Genomic DNA, 17,206 nt, shown 5'->3' on the forward strand with positions numbered 1-17,206 from the left:
ACTTGCTTAGTGCATCAAAGCTTGCAGTTGTGTTTATGAAACATATGGGGATTTATTTACCATATACAAACGCAATGTTTGCTCTTCACTGTTTACTGCTCAGAGCAGGTTTTCATGACGCAGCAGTAAACACACTTAAGCCCTGTATACTTGTGCCTTACACCATTGGTGGCCACAGTACAGATACACCATTGCTTAAAAATGGGGTCTAGTATTCTTAGGGCACATCTATACTGCAGCTGCAAGGTGTAATTCCCAGCCCAGGCAGGCAAACAAGTGCTAGCTCTGCTCCAGTTAGCACACTAAAATACCGGTGTGACCATGGTGGGAGCTTGAGCTAGCCACCTAGGTACGTATCTAGGATCTTGGATGGGGTTGCACTTGGTCAGCAGCTCAGGCTAGCAGTTCATGCCATTGGGGCCGCACTGCTATTTTTAGCACAGTAGTTGAAACAGAGCTAGCTTGTGTCCATCTACCCCAAGCTGGGAATTAGACCTTCTATCAGCAGTGTAAACATAGCATGAATCCTACATACGTTAAAGCTATCTGTGTACAATGCATGGTTTCTAGTATGACAAAGTATTTTTACCAAGTCAGCCTATATAGCTATGAGAAACACATATGGCATGTGCCCCTATAACTGACCATTCGTTACATTACAGAGCAAAAAGAGGTTATTTCTTAGCACTCATAGGTATTTTTACACTGCAATTAAAACCCTGCAGCTGGCATGCGTCAGCTGACTTGGCCTTGCAGGGCTCAGACAAAAGGCTGTTTAATTGCAGTGTACACTTGTGCTGAAGCTCACGCTCTGGGATCTTTCCCCCTTGCAGGGTCCCATCCCAGAGCTCAGGCTCCATCCTGAGCCCAAATGTTTACAGTGCAATTAAACAGTCCCTTTGCCTGAGCCCCCCCAGCCCTGAGTCTGCTCATACTGGCCAGCCTAGGGCATCTAATTGCAATGTAGACATATGGTAAGTCTGTTACACTGTGGCACTCAAGGAAAATAAATTAGCCCATTTAAAGGCTCATTCCTGGTTTTTAAAGGGAAATAAAAACTTTTTAAAATAGGGCTGCTTTATCATAATTTAGATAAAGCCCTAGCTCAACAATCAAAATTTCCATTCATATAAACCAAATTAAAAAAAATACATTTTTACAAAGATATATTTTACCAATTTGATGTATAACTCCTTTCAAACTCAGGTTTTACTCTCTTGTTAAAATGCACTGTAGAAATGAAAGTTTAATACTCTTCACATAAATAGCATCAAAACTGATCACTGAAGGCAACCTTTAGCCAAACATGCCTCAACTGAATTTTGGTTCTTCAGTTTTATTCATAAAGAGCCCATGTTACACAGCTTTCTCACTAACCTTAGAGTCAGTCTTCGGTGCCCTGCAAAATAGGGAGATTTGCTTCCTGGCTCAGGAATGTGGGAACATCCCCACTTCTTTAAATTATATTTTATAGGCTGGGATTTTCAAAGGAGCCTAAGGAAATTAGAATTTTAATAGGATCTTAATATTTATGTGCCAGGAGCACAGAACATATGCAGGGGGGCTATGAGTATATGCATATTGGTCATTGCCAAGTCAGGGACAAACACACTGGAATATGTGAGTCAACACCCAAGTCACTCCCAGCAGCAACTCAACTCCTACTGCGTATGGCCTGTACAGTGGCCTCTGCGGGGTTTCCCAAGGAAGCCAGATGCCAAACTGAAAACTTTTGCCCCTCATTTCCCATGAGTGTTTTCCCTAAAGAGAAATCGGAGCTAAAAAGTTGGGAACCAGGTTTTGAACCAGCTATAGCCCAGGGGGTCGGAATTTGGGATCTCAGTTCTGGTCCATCTCTGTTTATTGGTCTGTCAGATGCCTGCTGGCATGAAGTGCTCTGGCAGAATGTGACCCATACAGATGAAGGCTGGGCACTCTGTGCATATTCCATCTCTTTCTTCTTCATATTATTTAACATTTCAAGAAATCATTCAAAAGGACCTTCTAGGGGGTGGTTTTCCCCCACAAAAGAGACTTTCCCTGCAAATTCAGAACGAACATAATTTTGATCCCTGTGTGTTTTGCAGTAAAATCATTCCCTAGCTGGTTCTTTTAGCCTTTATCACCACATACAGCTTTTCTCTTTCCCTCTCCCTCAGCCTCTTTTCTGATTAAACTACTTAGAAGAAAATTTCCAACTCTAAAATACCAGGCATAAATTATTTATTTACAAACCTTATATCAGTGGGCTATATAAATAACAGTTGTAGTTCCTTAAAAATGACATCGATAATGTGGCCCTCTTTTGGATTTCACATACCTTTCACCAAATTTACTGAAATTTCTCAAAAAATCAAAGCAAGGTTAAAAATTACACACCATGAAGTAGATTTCTGATGATCAACATCACCTAACAGAGTTAAAGCTAGCAAAGCTCTCATTTTCTTCCAATACTTGTTGACACAAACATACAACTTTCCTTACAATAAGACTTTTCTGTAAAGTGGCTTTACTCTGCCTCATATCCTGTCACAGGACAGTATAATCTCTGGGAAACACACCTCTCTCTTTAAAAAGGATCACTGGGGAAGGTGGATAACCTTAAAAATAGTCCTACCATCATTCTTAGGCACATAACCTCAGTGGGTTGTAAAGTGTCATAGCTCCACTGTTGTCAACAGAGCTGTAACAATTTGCATCAGCAGCGGATTTGCCCTTCACTTTTTTGTATAGTGCCAACTTTGTATTAGGCATTCTGTAGGCTGAAGTTCTAATCTTCCATGTTTGTTCTTCCCCCTTAAATAACTAACTCTTGATGGAATCCTTAAGGGGAGACCTACCCAAAGACTGACATCTGCCATCTTGCCTCCGGAACTGTGCCCACTGAGAATGGTTAGGCAGGTAGCAAGCTTGGACTACAGTGGCCAGTGCACCCATCGTGCTAGTCTTACTATTACTTTGTCTCCTTACCCTCATCTGTTTGTTTCAGCCACCTATGTGGTGTCTTGACGTAAATCCAGTCTGTAAGTTCTCCAGGGCAACTTTTACACTACGTTCATATCATCATTTTAGCTCAGCAGTGACTGGATCTCTGATGGGGTCCTCTAAGCACCATCATAATACAAATTAATAATTATTTAGCATGACAGCCTCATTGGCAGGATCTCTTTAATGCACAAAATCATTACCTCCCCAGAATACCCTTATAGATGTCCCATTCACATAACAATGTATGCCACAATTTTTCCATTTTTCATATATTCAATGAGATTAAGTTAAACCTTGGAGAACTTACATTCTCAAGAATGCAGGCGAAAAATATGCTTAAGAGAATACAGAATATTGAAACAGATCTCAAAGTATCTCATCTCAGGGAGATACTCTTCATCCACAGATCTCAAAGAACTTTACATAGGTGGCTAAGTATTATTTACTTTACATAGGTGGCTAAGCATACATATACAATGATCCAGATTCATCCCTGGACCAACCTCAGTGAAGTCAATGAAATTAAATCACAGGGAAATTTGGCCCAATATATCTACGATTATACACATTATCTGGATCATCTAGAAACAGACACCCAACATTAGAACACAGACAACTATTCCCTTCCCACAGTATAAATGGAAAGAGAGAGAGAGAAGGCTTGTAAGTGCAGTAATATATAGTAGTAATGATAAATTAAAAAAAAAAACAACAACCTAGTAGTCCAGGGTTTGGAAATTATGTTGAAGGCATAAAGGCGAGAAGTGATCAAAAAAAAAAAAGTATAACAAACCAAAAAAAATCTTAATTGTTTTTCAACCTCTCCCGTTTTAATTCTTTCCTCTGCTTCCATTGTGTGTATATTATCTAATACAAACAATTAGCTCTTATATAGATTAATAAAATCATAGATTTTAAGGACAGAGGAACCATCTACATATGTAACCCCTTTGGGTTTAGAGAGCAGGGCCCCTTTAAATCTTTTTCCTAGGGGGAAGGGGAAGAGTGAGAAAAAAGGAGGGAAACTCTGAAGGTCAGAGAGGGGAGGGGGGCAGCCCACAGGCCCTAGCAAAGGAAGCAGCAGAGAACCTGCCTGAAGCCTGGGAAGGACAGGGCGGCCGACTGGGGACACCCCAGGACAGGAGCCAGGAGAAGCCCTGTGCTAGGGAGGAATCGCCCAAGAAGGACAGGCTGGAGTTGGACCCTGTATCACGGCTGCCCAGAGCCGCATGGGGCTGTGAGTACTGGGGCTTGTGACTCTGCACTGGGAACAAAGAGGGAACAAGTGGGGAGGTGGTAGCTCTGCGTGGCTTTGCAGAGAGCAGCAGACGAGGACACCGGAGGGGTTTGTTGGGGGAAAGTTCACGGGCACCGAAGACGACCAGGTCTTTGCTCAGGACTCCTGAACTCTGTGTGCAGACCCATTGCTCAGTGTCTGCCCCTCCAGACTGTGCTACCACTGGGCCTGTGGGGCCTTGGTTTAGATGCAACCCTGTTTTACTGCTCTCCCTATATTTCCCCTTGTTGCATTTCTCCTCTCAACCCTCTGTAAATAAATATTTCCCTTTCTTATATCCATTGTACTTTTCCTGTGGGGGGGTGTGTTCACTCCGGGGGAGTTGAGACAGGTGCCTGGGGTGCAAGGGATTTTTCCTGCTGCATTCCTGCGCGCACCTTCTCTTGGCCAAAGCTGCCTGCAGAGCAGACTCCATCTTAGCCACGAGGGCGCTAAAGTTACCCATAATTTAGTCTGGCCTCTTCTACAACACAGACCATAGAATTTCCTCCAGTTATTCCTGTCTTGGAACTTTTTATCCCAAGGTTTCAAAGTGCTTCGTAAAGAAAAGTAAGTATCGTTAAGCCCATTTGCAGATGAGATTGACACAAAGGTATGATGTGACTTGCCCAACGTCATAGAGCAAGTCTGCGGCAGAACCAAGAATAGGAGTCAGGTCTCCTTAATCCCACTCAAATGCCCAAACATGCAAGTTTGGAAATCATTTGAGGCATGGACATGACTTATGTATCTACGAAATGCCTAGTACATTTTTGGGTAGTGTGTAAATAACATTAATAGCACCAAAAACAATTATTGAATGCATATAAAGCCAAAGGACAAAATGCTGGTTTAGGGAAGGAAGGAGAAATTATTATTTTTATGGGTCTGACAACATGTCATTTACAAGAAAAACACTTCTTTTGTGAAATAGCATCCTAATGAATTACAATGCATTAACATTTTATAATCTCTACCTAGCCATTTTTAAAACTTCTCCTTTGATTCATGTTTCATTTTGCATAATGCATAAACAGCCCAATTAGGATGTGTTTTCAGGGGTTATTTTAGACCAAAGAGGCTAATTTAAATCCAGGGTGAACATGCTATTAGGAATTTAACAAATATCTGGGAAGGAGGAGGAGAGTGTTCCAATGTGCTACTTCATCTGGATTGTTGCCTGGCATATCAGGGCATCTGAAGACAGATATCTGTTACTAAGGTAAATGTACCCTCACTCCCATGTGCACACACCCTGCAGAAAAGACAGATGCTGCCGACTGTAAAGCATTTCAGGGACATAAGACAATTGGCCAGACAACTGAGGGCACAAGTCATTTGCCAGAACAAACTGTCCACAAGGTTCCTACAATCATTCTACATAAAAACTGATCAGACTATTAAGCTTCAGACGGAGCCTCATGTCATGCCCAGTATGACACAAGCACATTTTTACAAACTACTTATGGGTTATGTAATAGAGATCTGCAGAGCATTAGCAGTCACATGACATAGCCCACTAAGATTTCAAACTGCCACCTACAAAATTTAATTAGCAGGCAGTAAACATAGGACAGAAGGAGAAAAATACTCCTAGGCTCGAGAGAGAACATTCTTCTTAACATTATGAACAATATACATGATTCCTTTTATGAGAAGAAGAAGGGTTGGAGGTTTTTTTGTTTTGTTTTTTACATTTAGATAAAACTACGACTGCCACAGAAATAGAGAAATGCAGTGAGCAAGGAATAGGCTTAAATACCCATTGCTTGTTACAATGATAACTGTGGGCCTCATCCGGCTGGGTGCCCAGTGCCCTCAGCTCCATTTGCCTTCAATGGGGATCAAGGGCACTTGCCCATCCAGTGAGGCCCCAGAATTAGGTTTTATGGATCACAGTCTCAGCTGGTATAAAGCAGCCTGATTCTACTGAAGCCATCCTTTCTTTACACCAGCTGAGGATCCGTCCCTTATTTATTTTTTTAAAGAGCAATGCAACAAACCAGAAGAGAAATAATTATTTCTGGAACATGGCAACAAAAAAGCACCATGATTTTCTAAGGTGGCATAGCCAAGACAGGTTCCCACAGAATAGGATGAACCATATTCAAACTGTGAGTGGGGATTGAGGGGCTGAGGCAAAATATTCCACTTCTGGTGAAATTTCATCCTCCTCTCTGGATTCTGTTAAACCATCCCACAGCAGGATTAATTTTAGCCCAGGCTCAAAAGGACCCTTTCTGCCTCTGGTACATTCTAGATTTTTAAGAATATACCTGAAGCTGCCTGTGATGCTGTATATAAGAAATAGGACCATTTGTATCATTATTGCTACCACTTCTATACAGTTGGAACAAATCTTGTACAAAGTATGCCATGTAAGGTGTCAAAGGAAAAGTTATGATTTGCTAAATATGATTGTTTATATGCATGTATCATCTGAGTATCTGAAGTTATGAATATTAGATATGTACTTGTATCTTAAACATACTTAATATTTTGTGTTGTTGTAACCCACTACACCACCTGTGGTGTTCTGTCCCATCTAGTGGCAACGAGGCCATTTAGAAAGAGTTAAATGAGTCTGCTCTATAGCCTTAACTAGCAGGCAGTTGGCTTTTAGCTCATGTGGTAGCGGCTCATGCACTAAGCTCAGAAGGTCCCTGGTTTGATCTTGCCTACCCATGACCGGGGTCTGTCAGCGTTACATTGTATTCCTGAGTGGTGTCCCCCCTCCCCAATGGCTGTCTAGCCCTAATGAAAATTCCATGTGTCGATGACCTATCAAGGACACTCCACTCACACAATGGGCAATTGAAGAAACTCATCCTGTCCAGATAGCTCTTCCTGAGGATGCCTCAGACAGCAAGGGGCCAATTTCCACCCCTAGTGAGTCAGCAAAACATATAGGGATATGTGATATGCTCATGCGACCTTGGACTCCACCTTGGGCCAGTAATTTTCCATATACAGGGGCTGTGGGCTTTGTCTGGGACAGTACAGTTTCCATGCACATGGCAGAGGATATAAGAAGACACCTGAGACATCTCTATGTTGCCTCTTTCCTGCTCTTAATTCTCTGGACTGTGGATTTACATCTAAAAGTAGCATCTTGAACTATGGACTGAGGACCTTCCAATCTTTTGGAAGCTGCCAACGAGACTTTACAAGCCAGCAACCTATTCCATCACTGCTACAAATCTGATATAAGGACTTTGTAATCATTTGTGTGTGTATGATCTATTAACCATGTATAACTCTCTTTTCTTTTAGTAACTAACTAAAACTAACTGACAGCATGAGATTTGGGTAAGATCGGCGATTCGTAATGACCTGGGGATATGTGTCTGATCCTTTGGGATTAGAAAGAACCTCTTATATGGTGAAATGGGTTTTCAGTAACCTCTCACTATATTAGATTGGGTTGTTTGGATGGGAGCCAATGTCTGGAAAGCCTAAAGCGGCCTGTGTTTGGCTCCTGGTTAACCAGTGTGGTACTATAGTAGCTCTTTTGTTACTGGCTTGGTGAATCTAATTATAGAATAAACCATCAGTTTGGGGGATTGTGTTCCCTATTTCTTGCAGTCTGCCCTGAGTGTGGCCCATCCCAGGCACCTGGTCACATTATCTGCAAAAGCTCCACATACTGTTCCGCAAACCAATGAGGGCCCGATCCTAGGAGCGATTGCTGTGCCCATCCCATTGTGCTCAACATCTTAGTGACTCAGGCTCTCATTTGAACACTAGGGAGGAGATCACAAAAAATTTGCAGTCCACTCTTGACTATAAAGGCCAAAAGGAACATTGTGTCTAATTGTGATTAGATGAAATAAAGGAAAGGAGATTGTGTCCTACTATTATACTCAAAGTGCCTTCCTTTGATATGTTCAGAGACAGGTGTACATGGCTGCTGATTCATCATAAGCATCAACCATTTTCCATTGTAATGTCACATTTATCATCTTAAAAAGCACTCGGTGATATTATAATATTTCTACAACATAATGTAGATGAAGTGAAACTTTATTAAAGTTAAAGAACTGATTCCTATTCCCTTCTCCCTACATGCTGGGCTTGATAATGTGAATATTTTCTACCAAATCCCCATTGCCACAATAATCAGAGGAACACACACTTCATTACATACTGAATACCCCTGTGTTCACAATGGAGAAAAAGACATTTTAAAAAAAATCACATCTGGTATTCCAAAAGCTCACATGAATTCAGGTGCTTCTGGCACTTAGAGAACTATTTGTCTAAGAATTAATAAACTGAAGCCGAATACTAAATGGTACTGGTCATTGCTAAATCTTCAACTTATAAGTAGCACCCAGAAGTCACAATCAGAAATTGGGCTCCTGGTACGAGGTCTGGTATATTACATAGACACATAAGAAGAGAGTTCCTCTCTGAAGAGCTTAGACAAGACGTAGGAGAAAGGATGTATTATTTTCCATATTGGGAACTAGTCACAGAGAGACTACATAATTTATAGTTTGTCTGTGGAGAGGTGGGAACTGAACCCAGATTTCTAAAGTCCCAGTCCAATGCAGTAGTCACCCATCCTTCTCCCTCGAGTCAGAGTTGCAGATGCTTACCACCTTTCAGGAATTAGCCTGTCTTGAATTAAGAAAAGTGCTCATTCTCTTTTCCTTTAAAAAATGTCGACATTTGATGTCTTCAGACTTGCACTTCATAGAATGTACCCGAACTGATAACTTCAGCACAGTATTTAATAAAGGATTTTTTACAGTTATTGAAAGAGAAACAGAATCTGGGGGTTATTTACACTGACCATATTCAAACTTCAATGACTATCAGCTGCCCCATGGGATACTTAACTGTTCTACCAGGGCAATTACAGCATCCCCTGAGTCTTCCTCTATGCGAATAAGCCCAATAAAACAAGCCCTAGCTTTTCACTGGAGAATAAATAGTGGTTTCATGGTATAGTGCTTGCAAGGGGCACCATTTTTTCAGCACTGTGGTTACACCCCAATTTTCTCTTTTGCACTCTGGGCATATTCATTTAAAAAAAAAAAGATTTATAATAGAAATATAAGCAAATGCAATTTATTTATGCCAGTGATGATCTCAGTGATACTGGCGTTTGGTACAATTAATAACCAGTCAGAGAGCAACCTCGAGCATCTTAAGAAATAGCAGCATCAGCTGTGCTATGCTCTCTTTGCAGTTTCTTAAAGCCATCTCAAATACATTTCGGCCACCTCACTACAGCCCAAGGGCAGCTGTACACAGTGCTAGAGGAGTTCGCCATCAAAATACCATTCCTATCAGACAGCTCATTGGATGTAACAAGCTACTGCTAATAAAAAGGCAAAGGGGAAATAAAATACTGAAGCGTTTGTGCAAAACCTGGCTCTAGGCTAAAGCTTCTTCTAAATTCTAAAATGTAAACGAGACAGAAAAAAATTTGGACAATAGCGTCTTCAATCTCAGAACTTTAGGGTGGCTCCAGTATGAATTCACTGCATAGCTCTACTTCCATTACAGTGCTGTACTGAAAAACTGACTTCGCTGTCAAAGTACATGGCTTCGTAATTTAATTATGGAATGGGTAGGATAGCTTAGTGCATGACCCCACTAGCTTTGGGGTAAAGTTAAGTGTGTGTTTTTAATTATTGAATTTTCTAATGGCAACCAGGTGATATGGTGATAAGCACTCATTACATCCTTGTGATAGAAGAATAATTGTGTAGTGATATAATATAACTCATGCTCTGTTATACAGAAAGAATTACCATACCAAATCAAACCAATGATCATTCCAGAGTGAGATCCTGTCTTTGGCAAATCCAGTCCAGAAGTGCTATCACCTCACATAGTGGGCAACTGTGAGTATGTAAGTCCATTATTACAAAGACATACACATTATCTTATGTTTATATTTATAGTATGTTTTTGCACATTAAGTACTGATACACAGATCAGTGTATGTATTTCTGTAGGTATGTACATAAAATGTAGACATCTGTGTGTTTGTGCATTATACACATGCATATATTATACAATAAAACACTGAGTATCTAAAATACAGAGTGTGCTTAGTCATGTAATACACAAACACAGAGAAGTATATATTTTATATACATACCCAAACACCTATACATCCACATATGTTTATGTACTATCACCTATCAAGTGAGGTCAGCCATATATAGCAACTCTTAAGGTTTGTGCACCTATGCTGTAATTCTCTCTGTTTATCAGTTAATCAAGGTATCAAGTATCAGCTGCTCTTTTCATATCAGGGTTAAAGTTCTGGGTCCTCTACTGACCCACATTGTTTATGGCTCGTCTTCTCAGGTTTTTAAAAGACCATGTGACACCCTACAGCTGAATTTGCCAATGTTAGTCTTTAAAAAACATAGGCATCAAATTTATAAACAGATGTTCCATGTACATACTTGTATGCTATTCAGTGGCATGCAAAGTTAACCTGCACTTCTGTGCTTGTAGCCTTTACCACAGTCACGCTGTGTAAACACAACACAACATACTAGGTACTAAGCAAAGCAACCTAACACCAATTCAGTTGTCTAGCAAGCAGCAAGTGAGGGTGCCCTCAGTCTGCAGAGAGTATAGCCGCTGACGTAGGGGTTTTTTGTTTGTTTTAATATCATGCCACGCATTGTTCAGGTTAGCTGGATCTCTTCACTGACAAGAGCAGACACCAATAATTTATAAATAAACCCTCGAAAAATGCAAAATTTTTGAATAATATGTCTAAGTAGATAAACCCCAGTTGACATTAGCAAGAGTTCTTTCAATTTGCTTTCCTCTTTCAAACTATGTACCAGAAAGACCCACTCTAATAAAAATGAAACACCTGCCAGTAATACGAACTGAAACACAAACTGACCACAGTGACTCTGGCAGCATACAGTTCACTTCCACATTTATTTTTTCTCATTAATTTTAAGCAGTTCCCTTTCATTTCCATTCCATGGCTCTCTATGCCTCAATATTCCATGTTGTTTTCTTAAGGTAGCTCTTACCTTGCTCTGAATTACTCCTTAGTTGTATTTTGACGGTGGCAGCCTTCATTTTCCCTTATTCTTTGTATCCACTTGGTGCAGTTATTAAAACATTAACATGAATGGCTGCATTTTTATGCAGTGTTTCAAAATATTTTAGGATACTCTAGGGACCTGGCCCTATTATTGCCAGGTGCAGTACCAATCCACAATGATAAATTATTCTGTGGAGCCATTTATATATAAATTTCTCTGCATGGTCTTCTGCATTGGACAAAGCTTGGACAGTGCTTAACATTAATGGGCAACAAAAAGCAGTTGCTTTAAAAACTTGGAGTGCATTTAAATCTACCACAAATTAAAATACTATTAAGACCATGCACAATTGTAACACTGATGAACAAATCACCATTGGAAAGGAATATGCTTTTTGCCCTACACTAGACCTTAGAGGAAATAACCACAACTTTAAATAGAGGTCAATAATAGAAAAACTGCAGTATCCCTTGTATATTTTAATTCCCAAATAATACTCATGAATGGATATCTGCTACATACTAACCAATTTACCAATATCTATACATGTAAGATATGGTATAATTTTATTTGCATTATGCATACATATACACACTTCCTACCATAGAGACACTAATATTCTATGTAATACACACACAAATATCTAGTATACACATCTTACACACCAATAAACACCATCTCTCCCTTAGGAAACGGGGGTCTTTTCACAAATGAACTAGTCCAATTCGGAACACAAGGTTTGCAAATTACAGTTAAAATAAAGCCGCTTTTCCCACCCATTGGTGTCATCCCCACTTTGATGCCTGGGAAATACCGCAGATAATTTCAGTAACAAGCTCTCGGGGGGAAGAGCAGTCACACCGACGACTTTGGTATGACACCCCAGCGTTCATCTGCGAAGCACTGGGCCACTGTGCGTCCGCACACAGCGCTCGCAAGGGGGATAAAAACCGCTAGCCAGCAGGGTTACTAACTTCGCCCACAGCCGCTTACGCAGGGAAGAAACCGGGAACCATTAAACCTGTGTCAACCCGTATCTTCTTTTATAGGAAACCGACTAGAAAAATGACACAAGGTTAAACATCAACGGGAGGGAGGATGGAATCATCTAGCAAAGGTTTAACCCCTCTACCTCCTGCTCATGCACAAATATCACCAGCTTTTATCACTGTAAGCAGCACCTAGGGGGGCGGATAAAACCAGTGAAGGGCATCCTCATATTACAGCCTAATCATAAAGTTTGCCTGGTTGTGCTCAGAGTTCCTTGCTGCAGTCCTGGCAGCATTAGGGGAGGATTCCCCCATCCATCCATCCCCCGCCCCCCATTGCCTATTTATTTTTTGGCCCATAAAGCAGTGACAGAGGGCGAGCTGTCTTCAGCGGGATAGATCCGAGCCTACCTGGGCATCAGGCTCTCCCGACGTCCAGCAGCAGCGAACTGCAGCGTGCCGGGTCGGGTGACAGCCGCGGGGGAGGCGGCAGGGGCAGCAGCGGTGGATCCGCTGTTCCAAGCTGCCGGTGATTCACTCGCTGTCTGCACGGCGGCAGGGGGGAAAGCGAGCGGGCCGAGCCAGCATCGTCGGCCGTGCAGCAGCTGGCGGAGCCTATGCAGCCGCAGGCCGGTCGCTCCACGCACACGCAAAGATGGCTTTCCCCGATTTGCCAGTTTCTCTTTCGCACGGGATTAAGCCCCGGCGCTGGAGGCTGGAGCGTGGACAGGACCGTGGACAAGAAGCGAGCGAGCTCCCAGCCTGGCTCGGTTACAAGGCGGAGGGCGGGGGGGTTATTTTACCTCCAAGCAATGCCATCACAGGGTCTCCTCCGTAGCTAGGCGGCGTGGCCTACTGGGACGAACCAATGGACTGTAATTGCGAGCTTGGGATCTCTCCCCTCCCCTTAGGCGCTCCGATGCAGAAGGGTATTAAATCAGATTACCTGGACCACCCCAACCTTTCCGTCTTTTTCCTTTTAGGAAAACTGCAGCCTACACACATGCAGAACTTCAGCCTCTAACTATGCAGCCAGCAGCTGCCTAGCAACTGGAGGGGAGATACTGGAAGGGCCCAGTGGGGAAGGAAAGATTTAAAAAAAAAAAAAACAAAAAACCCTCTTCCTCAAGGGAAACAAAGCCCTTCAGCCCTTATGTAAAGGCACCAATCTCCTCCTGATCTGCATGATCTGAGGGCTTGGGAAATGCGTGTCTCCTATAATGCACCTTCATTTTAGCTATAGGATATGTCATTGAAAGTTAATTGCCTATATAGCTCATGAAGGAATGTTGAGTGGAGTTTTCTGCATTTCCATGCAAGACTTCACAGTGCAAGGAAATACTCTATTCCCAGGGTGCTTAGGATAATTTTATTGAATCCTTCTAAAGCACCTACAGAAATATACTTCAGCTAATAATTTGGCTCTATTATTCCAAAAATTAAATGTGCATGTGATTGAAAGAGGCAGTGTATATTTACAGCCCCTTTCCAGACATGGTTCTTTCCACCTGGCATCTGTTTTACAAATGAGCAAACTGAGGCAGAATTTTCAGAAAGGCTCAGTGTTTTCAAAAAAAGCTCAGCTATTATTTAGGAACTGAATAAGTGGCCAGATTTTCAAGAGAACTTATTTTGTTGTGTCCGTGTTGGGTGCTCAGCTCTGTTGAAAATAGGCTCTGTCACACTGGATTGGATCAGGGATCCATCAGGTCCAGTATTCTGTCTCCAACAATATCCAGTACCAAATCCTGTAGAGGAAGGTGTAAAACCCCTCACAGAAAGCATCTGTGGGATAATCTGCCCCTCACATTAGGTCTGATCCAGATTTCTAAAAGCTAGAGATTGGTTTAAACCCAGAAGCATAAGGTTTAATATCCCTGCCAACATTTATTAATATTAACTATTATAACTTTGGATATTTTTTCTAAGCACATAAGCATCAAATCTTTTTAAATCTTGCTAAATTCTTAGCCTCACCAGCTTCCTGTGGCAATGAGTTCCACAGTAACTGGATTTCCTTTTATCAGTTTTGAATAGAAATTCTGATAAAAAGTGTCACAGTGGGAACTTCTGGTTGTTGAACACTTTTAAAAATCCCCCGTTGTGGTATGGAGCACCTGAAAGTCTCACCCAGAGACTAAGGCCAAAATTTTCAAGAGTACCTTATCTTGTGGGTGCCCATTATGACACACCTTAAAGAGGCCTGTTTTTCAGAAAGCACCAAGTAGCTGCCCTCTGAAAATCAGGCCAACATAAGGCATGTAAAGTTAGCTCCCCACAAATCCCTAGTCCCTTTTGAAAAATCTTGGCCTAACTGACTAGCCCAAAGTCACTCAGCAGGAGAAGACTGGGATCAAGAAAAAGGCCTTGTATGTTCCTATTCATGATCAGATACCCATTCCCTACAGGCAAGTAGATTAGATTGAGGTTCCGAGTACACTGTAAGTACAACCATGCTTTTGTAACCAATGCCCATTTTCTGACCTGGTAACAGTGACAAAAACAACAAAGACCTGTGGCTTTGTGTCCACACAGCAGATTTTCTTTCCTAATGCAACCATATTTTAGTCTCTGTACCTTCCAGGCCACCCAGCTGTATTTGTATCAATGATGGGGGAGACGGGGGCTAGGCAGCTATCCCGTAGTGCCTCAACAGCGGAGAGTGAGCCTGGAGGACGAGCATGCAGAGCAGGACCAGCAGCATGTTAGGCAATGCATGCTGGGAGGTTCTACCACACAGAGAACTAGGAGAGAGGCGGACTGGCCAACTCAGTGACACTAACAGAGTTAGTGGGTCCAATCTATATTACTATTAAAAAAAAGTATGCTGAGACAGTTATGGGAAGACAACCAAGGCTACTGGCATAATAATTGCCATGGTTACTTACAGATTACTACCCATGGTGTACGTGGACCAAAATCATGTTTAGAGCCAACCACATTATAAACTCAGTTGTAGTGTAGACAGAGCCTAAGGGGTGGATTCTGTCTTATGCCTGAGCTTTGCTCAGCCTGGGATATGTCAAAGACTTGACTCCAGCTCTCCAATTTTAAAGGCCAGCCACAAACCCCACGCAACTTAGAGATGCAGTGAGATAGTAGCATTAAGTTATCCCACTGGCAGAGAGTTCTTAATGAAACCTACGGCAAAGAATGACTATTATTGCATAGTGGAGTTCAGCCAGACCTTTTCCCTGCTCCACATGCTAGGAGAGGGTGGGGGCAGAAGCACAAAGACTGACTGCAGCACAGACACACTAGCAAAGACTTATCCTATGCTGGGTGAATTATCTGCTGAACATTTGCCAGTAGATTATGGCCCCTTTATGCCCCACCTGAATGAACATAAGAACGGCCATACTAGGTCAGACCAAATGTCCATCTAGCCCAGTATCCTGTCTTCTGACAGCAGCCAATGCCCAGTGTCTCTGAGGGAATGAGTAGAACAGGGAATCCTCAAGTGATTCATGCCCTGTCACCCATTCCCAGATTCTGGCAAACAGAGACTAGGGACACCATCCTTGCCCACCCTAGCTAATAGCCATTGATAGACCTGTCCTCTATGAATTTATCTAGTTCTTTTTTGAACCCTGTTATAGTCTTGGCCTTCACAACATCCCCTGGCAAGGACTGGCAACAAGTTCCACGGGTTGACTGTGTGTTGTGCGAAGAAATACTTCCTTTTGTTTGTTTTAAACCTGCTGCCTATTAATTTCATTTGGTGACCACTAGTTCTTGTGTTATGAGGAGTAAATAACACTTCTTTATTTACTTTCTCCACACCAGTCATGATTTTATAGACCTCAATCAGATTCCTCCTTAGTAGTCTCTTTTCCAACTTGAAAAGTCCCAGTCTTATGAATCTCTTCTCATACAGAAGCTGTTCCATACACTAATCATTTGTGTTGTGCTTTTCTGAACCTTTTCCAATTCCAATACATCTTTTTTGAGATGTGGCAACCACATCTGCACGCAGTATTCAAGATGTGGGTGTACCATGGATTTATATAGAGGCAATGTGATATTTTCTGTCTTCTGATCACTTGAGGAGTCCCTGTTCTGTTTATTCCCTTAGAGACACCTGGCATTAGCCCATGTCTGAAGCAGAGGGATAGCTCAGTGATTTGAGCATTAGCCTACTAAACCCAGGGTTGTGAGTTCAATCCTTGAAGAGGTCATTTGGGGAACTGGGGTAAAAATCTGGGGATTGGTCCTGCTTTGAGGTCCCTTTCAACCCTAATATTCTATGATTACCTATCCCTTTCTTAAGGATTCCCAACAGTCTATTCACTTCTTTGACTGCTACTGTGCACTGAGTGGATGTTTTCAGAGAAATATCCACAGTGACTCTTAAGATCTCCTTCTTCAATGGTAACAGCTAATTTAGACCCCATAATTTTATATGTGTAGTTGGGATTATGTTTTCCAATGTGCATTACTTTGCATTTATCAACACTGAATCTCATCTGCCATTTTGTTGCCCAGTCACCCAGTTTTGTGAGATCCTTTTGTAGCTCTTTGCAGTCTGCCTGGGACTTAGCTATCTTGAGTAGTTTTGTATCATCTGCAAATTTTGCCACCTCACTGTTTACCCCTTTTTCCAGATCATTTATAAATATGTTGAATAGGACTGGGCCCAGCACAGATCCCTGAGGGGCACCAGTATTTACCTCTCTCCATTCTGAAAACTGATCATTTATTCTTACCCTTTTAACCAATTACCAACCATGAGAGGACCTTCCCTCTTATCCCGTGACAGCTTACTTTGCTTAAGAGCTTTTGGTGAGGGACCTTGTCAAAGGCTTTCTGAAAATGTAAGCACACTGGATCCCCCTTGTCCACATGCTTGTTGACCCCTCAGAGAATTCTAGTAGATTGGTGAGGCATGATTTCTCTTTACAAAAACCAATGGTACG

General features: G+C 41.9%; 1 protein-coding gene across 6 annotated transcripts in view; it reads right to left on the minus strand.

Annotated features, from left to right (window-relative positions):
- Positions 1-17,206, minus strand: part of RIMBP2 (RIMS binding protein 2) — a 357,320-nt gene that overhangs the window by 288,250 nt on the left and 51,864 nt on the right. Inside the window, exon 1 of one of the 6 annotated variants that reach the window (XM_075059904.1) lies at positions 12,702-12,769. The exons of the other annotated variants lie outside the window; for them this stretch is intronic. The gene's annotated coding sequence lies outside the window, so the exon portion shown is untranslated. Of the gene's footprint in view, positions 1-12,701; positions 12,770-17,206 lie in introns of those variants that run through there. 6 annotated transcript variants of the gene reach the window in all.

Source organism: Chelonoidis abingdonii, chromosome 22 (genome assembly GCF_003597395.2).
Source record: "Chelonoidis abingdonii isolate Lonesome George chromosome 22, CheloAbing_2.0, whole genome shotgun sequence".
NCBI classification, from domain to species: domain Eukaryota; kingdom Metazoa; phylum Chordata; order Testudines; family Testudinidae; genus Chelonoidis; species Chelonoidis abingdonii.